This window comes from Andrographis paniculata, unplaced genomic scaffold (assembly GCF_009805555.1).
Source record: "Andrographis paniculata isolate CXL003 unplaced genomic scaffold, ASM980555v1 Contig35END, whole genome shotgun sequence".
Classification (NCBI taxonomy): domain Eukaryota; kingdom Viridiplantae; phylum Streptophyta; class Magnoliopsida; order Lamiales; family Acanthaceae; genus Andrographis; species Andrographis paniculata.
The window spans coordinates 2,635,522-2,641,521 of NW_026137568.1; the positions used below are offsets into that span (position 1 = coordinate 2,635,522).

At 23.4% G+C, this 6,000-nt stretch overlaps 1 long non-coding RNA gene across 1 annotated transcript; it reads right to left on the reverse strand.

The window, feature by feature from the left end:
• Window positions 1-2,952: 2,952 nt before the first annotated feature.
• Window positions 2,953-3,508, reverse strand: LOC127249321 (uncharacterized). Its single transcript, XR_007838292.1, has 2 exons — window positions 3,305-3,508; window positions 2,953-3,234 (listed from the first exon to the last, which is right to left on the reverse strand). It is a non-coding gene; the product is annotated as an uncharacterized LOC127249321 (long non-coding RNA).
• Window positions 3,509-6,000: the final 2,492 nt, after the last annotated feature.

The following is a 6,000-nucleotide window of genomic DNA, read 5'->3' on the forward strand; positions in this document are numbered from 1 at the left end:
AAATAAATCACACATGTAACGCAATAAAAACACACAGTGATTTTCAATTGAAACTTCAATTACAATATATATACAAAACAACTTTTATGGCTAGAAAGTCAAACACATTATAACAAAAAAACACAGAAAATATATCTAAAAATATATATACAATGAAAATATATAAACCCTACAATGGACGCATAATTTTTTTTTTTTTTACCGTGTCACTAAAAAAAATAATTATATTTTTATAATTATTTAATAATTTTATTAACATAATAATATCATATTTAATTTAAATATATTGGTAACATACATTATAAATCAATCATAAAAGCACACAAAAATATCCTATTTAATTGAGCATAAGAGCATTAAGAGATCTAGGTGCGTTTGGCAATTAGCTGATAGTTTTTAGCTGTTAGCTAATTCAATTAGCTAGTTTGACTAGTTGATTCAATTAGCGGTTTGTATTAAAATGTTTGGTAAAACAACTGTTTGACATTAGCTGTTTATGCATAAAATGATTATTAAGGAAATTGATATTTTATTTTTTAAAATATTTAATTTTGTTCGTATTGGTTTGAAATTTATGAGAATTTTTATTATTAATTATTAAAAATTATAAAATATTATAAAATATTTATTTTTATTTTTATTATTTAGATTTTAGAAAATTACTTTTACTAAAAAATAATAATTTTTTATTAATATTATGTAAAATATAAAATAATAAATCTTTTATATATTTTTTTTATTATGTTAATTATTGTTTTAATATATATAAATAAATTAATAACCTTTGTTTTTTTTCTATTTGATTTAATTTAAAAAATTATATATTTTACAAATAAAATAATTTATATATAATAATTAATAATACTCCCTCCGTCCCGGATAATTTGACCACGTTACTGTAGACACAGGAATTTAGGAGGAGTATAATTAGTAAATAATTAAAAATGTATTAGTGAAAATAATTATCGTATAATAAAAATAATTATAGATTAAGATAAAAATAATTGATTAGTATAATTAAAATTCAAAAAATTAAAAATTAAATTTTTAAAAATAATTAAAGTGTATAATTATTTTCCCAAAAAAGAAAGTGACAAAATAAGTGGGACGAACGGAAATGGAAAGGTGAACACGATAAGTGGGACGGAGGGAGTACTAATTATTTTAAATTTACAAAAATAAAAATATAATTTAATAAATTAAATATATTAAAAATAATTAATAAATTCTGCTACAAAAATATATTTATATGTATAAAATAAATAATTAAGTTTTAAGGGTAAATAAGAAATAACAAAAATTAAAATGAAAAAATTATTTCAAAACGCTGGGTAAATGAGCTTTTTATAAATTAGCTTTTTGGGTTCAAAAAGCTCTTTCAAAAAGCTAATTTATCAAACACCTAAATTAACTTTTTGACTGGTCAAATAACTAAAAACTGTTCAATAAGCGGAAAAGCTCTTCAAAAAGCTGTTTCTCAAACACCCTCCTAGTCCCTTCGTCCTAATACAACAGTCTTGTTTACCATTTTTGTCCGTCTTAAAACAATAGTCTTATTTATATAAATAACCATATTACCATAAAACTATCTCTATTTTTTTTTCATTTTTATTACACAATTGTCACTACTTTTTACATTAATACATTCACAAAGACAAAAAAATATTTTATCTACACATTTTACCAACTACTAATATAATATTAATATTTTTTAAATTTCGTACTCAATTCAATTAAACTATAGTTTTGAAGACGAGAGGTAGTATTTATTTGAACGTTTAAAGAATATATTAAATATTTAATTAAAATAAAATTACAACTATACCTTTATTAATATGCATCAGTTGATTTAAAATAAATCAGCATCCTAGTAGCGGCCATATATATATATACACGTGGGCACTCCATGTGCCGGGCCCTGTCGCACAAATTTAGGTGTGTTCGTTTGGGGAAAATTTCTCAAGTTCTACTATTTATCAATTTTTTTTTTTAAAATATTAAATTAAATATTTATTTTTTATTTTTTATATTATATTTATAAAATTAATTTTTTATTTAAAATATCACATCAAGCAGTACACCCTTACTGCAGTACAAGATGAATTAAATAGACGATGGTTGCAGCATTGAATCCCACCCTGTCACATGTCCCCTCTTGCATTAAATTGATTGAAATGTTAGACCAACCACAATGCAAAATAATAATAATAATAATAATAATAATAATGTTGTACACCGCATCTTGTACCTCTATAGCATATGTCTCCAATAATTTGTCCCCATAATATATGTAGGGTTGGATAAAAAAATCGAACCGAATTGTCGAACTGTTGAATCGAACTGAATTGAATCGAATTTTTGGTTAATCGAGCAAATTCGGTTCGAATACAAATATCGCATATTTGATATTTGTTCGATTTGATTCGGTTTCGGTTTTTTATATATTTTTCGGTTCGGTTAACCGAATCGAATATATTTATGTATTTATAATATTATATTTTAAAATTTATATTAATAATTATATACGGTTCGGTTCGGTTCGGATATTTGAAATATTTGCAAATATTTTTTATTTAATTAGAATTTTAATTTTTTTTATATATTTTTTTTTAATTTCGGTTCGGTTTGAGTTATTTGCAAATATTACAAATATTTTCGGTTAACCGAAAATTTCGGTTTTCAGTTCGAATACGGTTCGCAGTTTCGGGTATTTGTTCGGTTCGGTTTGGTTATCAAATACCTGCATATTTGCAAATAACTGAACCGTGTCCACCCCTATATATATATCATCTTCAATGTTGGGAACTCGGGTGTGTTTCTTTTGATGAGTTTGAAAATTTTTTTGTTTGAGTTTGGTATAAAAATAATGTTTGATGAGATATTTTATAAAAAAACAAATAATTTGTTTTTCGAAAAACATAGAGTTTTCAAATAGTAAAATTTGAAAAAATATTGCTAAATAAACATAATACCCTTAGGGTGTGTTCATTTGTGGGATTTCCACATAATTCTACTGTACTTCTACTGTTTAAATCCCTAACCTACCAATCCCTAAAACCCTGCCTACAAATTCTATTCTCCTACTAGGTCCTGCCACAAAATCACTTTTCAATTTTCTTTTCTATTTTTTTATTTTATTTTTTGTCACTACAAATTTCCAAAATCGGCTTCCACTTCAGCCAATGAATCATGAAATGCTGGCGACGAAGACCACCGGCGGAAGGAGGTGCAGAACTTAAAAACAAATGAAAAAAATGTTAAAATAAGATTAAAAAAAAAAAGAAGAAAAGAAATTAAAACTTACCCGATGTTCCAGCTGAGGGCGGCGGACTTTGTTTCCGGGAGAAGGCGGCGGCCCAACGAAGAAGAAGAAAGAGAAAAGGAAAAAAGAAAGAAAGAAAAAAAAAGAATAGAACGAAGCGAAGCGAAGAAACGCGCAGAAGGAAGAAAGGAAAAAAATTGAGAGGAGCGGGAAAAGTCTTCGGCTGGATGGAGTGTATTTGTAGAATTAATGTTTTTTACTCACATACGCCATATCATACTATATCTTATTTATTAATTATATTTTTTAAATAATATTTAAATAATAATTAATTCAATGAATCGCATCAATACATAAGTTTTCTTTAATAAAATAATAATTTTTTTTTAACATAATTATTACAAAATTCAAACTTCCAAACAAACACAACTTAAAACTTCATACTTCAAAATCCTCCGAAATCTAAATCTAAAATTCAATCACCCAAACAAACACACCTAGTTTGTTTCTCCACCCCACTTTTAGACTGAAGAAACACACCCTAATTAAGTTTTCAATACATAGTAATCTAACCCAAAATTAGACTATCTCATTTTGGGACACGCCTGACACAGCTGTTTTCTTTTTTCTTTTTTATTTTAGTTTTTTAAAATTATAAATATAAAATAATTATACAATCTCCGTCCGATTTTAAAGGTCTTATTTACTTTTTACAGTTTGATCGTTAAATATTAATTATTATATTAAAATATAATATAAATTAAAAAAAATTACAAAAATACTTCAATTGATGTCTTATAATACTAATAGAAAGATATTTGTAAATGTGATCCTTAAAGACAGATGGAATAATAATTATAATTTAATAAAATATATATAATATATATGTCATTTTATAGAGAATAAATTTTTTTATAATACAAATAAATATAAATTTATAATCAAATATACACATTTACTCCGTCCGTGTCATATATATCTATCTATTTGTTGTAATAGTTTTAGAAATATTAGTATTATATTGAGATGTAGTAAAAGTAAAGGTAAAAAGAATAAACTAACCTTATTAGCATTGTATAATATAAATGTAATGACATTTGTATAATATAGTGTAAATTAGAAGGGTATTTGTAATGTTAGGTAGATAGTACAATTATTAAAAAAAAATCAAATGGATAGTTTGATATGAAACAAACCAAAATGAAAAAATAGATAGATGGTTAAGAGACGGACGTACTATATTATTATATTTATTACCATCAAATCAATACAAATCAAAACTCTTCAAACCCAACTCAAACCTAAACACAGAAGAAACACATAAATTCAAATTTATCTCAAAATTTAAATAAAAACCAAACCAAACACAAATTTCCCCAAACTTCCTAAAGAAACACACCCTTTGTTTTGATAAGATAAAATTTAACAAATTTTTTAAAAAAGTTAATATACAATACACATGGACGGAATTGGCTTCCGAAGTTAGGGGGCAAAGTTATCTGGTAGATTTTGAGTTTTTATTCTTCGATTTTGATTTTACATATTTCAACATGTGAATAATCGATTTTTTTTTATTTAAATAGACAGTTTAATTTTTTTTAATAAAAATCTTAAAAATTTATAAAAATATGTCGGTCAAATTTTTTTGTATACCACTTCAATCCTTTTATTTTCGCTTTCTCTTAATGCTATTAGATGACGACAAAAAAAAAAAAAACTAAAAGATAATGCAACGAGACACTTGTAATTATATTTAGTATAAAAAATTATATTTTTATATAAATAAAATATAATTAAAACTATTATATTAATATAAATTAAATTAAAAAATAATAATAAAAATAATAAACTTAAATTTTAGAAGAGACAAAATAATAAATTTAAATTTTAGAGGGGACAAAATAATATATTTATACAAATTTTAATAATTTTAAAATAAAAAAATATTTTTGTCCAAGTTCCCACATACTCCGGTCATGAGTCTATACATATTTATTAATTTTATATTATTTATTTATATATTTTATATAAAAAAATTTAAATTAAAATACGAAACAAACACACGCAATATATATATATAGCAGTGACGGACCCATCCGTAGAACTCTGGAGGGCAAAACATCAATTTTTTTTTACCGATTCAATATTGTTTTTTTCAATTTTTCTTGGCACAGTCGGATGCAAAAAGAAAAAAGAAAAAAGAAAAATTAAATGTTTTTGAAAAAAAATCAACAAAAGTATGTAAATTTAATATTTTTTATTAAAAAAAATTAAATTTAAAGGCTAAAAGTGTAAATCAACGAATGGATAAAAAATTTTATTATTTTTTACAATATAAAATTAAAAAAAATTAGGGGAAGGACAAATTAATAAAAAAAGACTACATCCGTCTGGCTCTAAGGGTGTCATTTACTTTTTGCGTGTTAATATTTGAATATTAATTATTATATTAAAACATTGTACAAATTAAGAAAAAATTACAAAAATACTTCAATTAGTGTCATATAATACTAATACTAATAGAATGATATTTGTACAAAAATTTATACAAATAAAAAAATATTTTTTTAATGTTAAGTACCATGACGCAACAGATAAATATGATCTTTAGAAGCGAACGAAAGTATTACATAATTTTATTATTTTTTACATTAAAAAATCCATATATTTTTTTGGAGTAAAAGAATATTGGATGTATTTATTTATTTTTATTTCAAATTAAAAAAATATCGTTATTT